The sequence below is a fragment of the Lathyrus oleraceus genome, chromosome 5, assembly GCF_024323335.1.
Source record: "Lathyrus oleraceus cultivar Zhongwan6 chromosome 5, CAAS_Psat_ZW6_1.0, whole genome shotgun sequence".
NCBI lineage: Eukaryota > Viridiplantae > Streptophyta > Magnoliopsida > Fabales > Fabaceae > Lathyrus > Lathyrus oleraceus.
The window spans coordinates 364036050-364038392 of NC_066583.1; the positions used below are offsets into that span (position 1 = coordinate 364036050).

General features: G+C 40.5%; 1 non-coding gene across 1 annotated transcript; it reads right to left on the bottom strand.

Annotated features, from left to right (window-relative positions):
• Nucleotides 1-382: 382 nt before the first annotated feature.
• LOC127090105 (small nucleolar RNA R71) lies at nt 383-489 on the bottom strand. The gene has a single exon (XR_007791638.1). It is a non-coding gene; the product is annotated as a small nucleolar RNA R71 (small nucleolar RNA).
• Between the last annotated feature and the right edge of the window lie 1854 nt (nt 490-2343).

Below are 2343 nucleotides of genomic sequence, written 5' to 3' on the forward strand. Positions count from 1 at the left end.
GGCCGAAGATCAAAACCAAAGACCTCTTAAGGATTTCGCCCAACCATCCAACGAAGAACCTAGTTCTAGTATAGTAAACCCAACCATCCCAGCTAATAATTTCGAACTTAAACCCTCCCTATTGCAACTAGTGCAACAAAGACAATTCGCAGGTCTCGCTACCGAGAACCCAAACCAACATTTAAAAATCTTTCTCCAATTAGCAGACAATTTTAAAACCAATGGAGCTTCTCCTGAGGCAATCCGTTTAAGATTATTCCCTTTTTCCCTCAGAGATAAAGCCCTATCATGGTTAGATTCCCTTCCACCCAATTCCATTACGACTTGGGATAACCTTAGAAGAGTATTCCTTGCTAGATATTTTCCCTTGAGTAAGACCGCCGTTCTTCGAAACCATATAACTAGATTTACCCAGAACCAAGGAGAATCGCTCTTCGAAGCTTAGGAGAGATATAAAGAGTTGTTAAGAGCATGCCCACATCATGGCTTAGGAAATTGGTTAATAATTCAAACCTTCTATAATGGACTTCAATATAACACTAAGATGACCATCGACACTGCCGCAGGCGGTGCTCTGATGAACAAACCTTATCCTAAAGCTAGTGCCCTCATTGAAGATATGGCTCAAAACCATCAATCATGGGGAGTCGAACGAGCGACAGTTGAGAAGAAGGAAGTCCAAGGAGAAGTGCATGAACTAAGCTCTATAGACATGATGCAAGCTAAAATGGACGCATTAGCCCTTAAGGTCGAGCATATGTGCATAAACCCGAATACTGCAGCCGCAGTTTCGTTGGATTGTGAGATATGTGGAACCAAAGGACACCAATCTGCAGAATGCAGTCTATTAAACGAAACCCACTCTGACAAGTGAACTACACCCAAGGGAACCCATATTCGAATACCTATAACCCTGGATGGAGGAATCACCCAAACTTCTCCTATAAGAACAATAACCCTATCCAAAATAATGCACCTCCGAGACAATCAGGTTACCAAGCCCCAAGATCAAATCAACCTATGCAAACTGTACCACCAAAGTCGAGCCTTGAGAAAATTATGGAAAATTTTATCACTGCTCAAACCCAACAAAATAAAGAGTTCATGAACCAAAACATTCACGTTAACGAGCTGATTACTCAGTTAGGAACCAAGGTTGACCAAATAGTTACTCATACTAAGATGCTTGAAACCCAGATCTCTCAGGTAGCTTTAAACCAAGCCCCCCAAACCACACCTGGAGGACAGTTCCCTAGACAACCTGAACAAAATCCGAGAGGGCAAGCCAATGCCATTACCCTACGAAGCGGGAACGCTTATGATGAGCCACCAAACCCTAGATTGAGTGAACCCGAAACTTCTAAGGAATATACCAAACCCCCGGACAAAGTAAAGGAACCAGTGGAATCTAAAAAACAGGAAGGTCAAGAAAAAGGAGAAGAACCTAAAGATAAAACTTATGTACCACCCCCGCCATATAAACCACCTATACCATATCCGCAAAGACTCAAACAAACCCAGATCAATAACCAGTATCAGAAATTTATTAAAGTTATAGAAAAACTTCACGTAGAAATCCCTTTCATAGAAGCCATCACCCAAATACCTTCTTATGCAAAGTTCCTTAAAGACATCCTTACCAACAAACGTAGACTAGACGATCTGAAACCCTTGGAATGCAATTCTATTTCAGAGAATAAGTTAGCCAAGAAAGATAAAGATCCTGGAAATTTCTCCATTCCTTGTCTTTTGGGAAGTCATGTCATCGAAAAAGCTTTTCTAGACTTAGGAGCTAGTGTAAGCTTAATGCCTTTAGCAGTTTCTGAGAGGTTAAACTTAGGAGAATTACAGCCTACTAAGATGTCACTTCAGTTAGCCGATAGATCTGTTAAATATCCGATAGGCATTTTAGAAGATGTCCCTGTTAGGATAGGTCAGTTATTTATCCCTACTGATTTTGTTGTCATGGACATCAAAGAAGACAATGATATATCAATCCTTCTAGGTAGACCGTTCTTATCAACTGCAAGAGCCATAATAGATGTCAATAGAGGAAAGTTGACCTTTGAGGTAGGTGACGAGAAAATAGAATTTATACTTTCAAAATTTCTTATGGCACCTGTGATGGGAGACGCATGTTATGCCTTAGATATCATTGATGAATGCGTTAGAGAATTAGAACAAGAAGAAATCATAAAAACAATTAAGTTACCATCAACTCTCATACTGGAAGATGATGACTTTAGGAAACCCTACATCGATTACGAATGTTTATCCCTTACCCCAGATCCTATGCCATGCCCTAAGAAACCAACCTTAGAACTTAAGGAACTGCCTACGAAC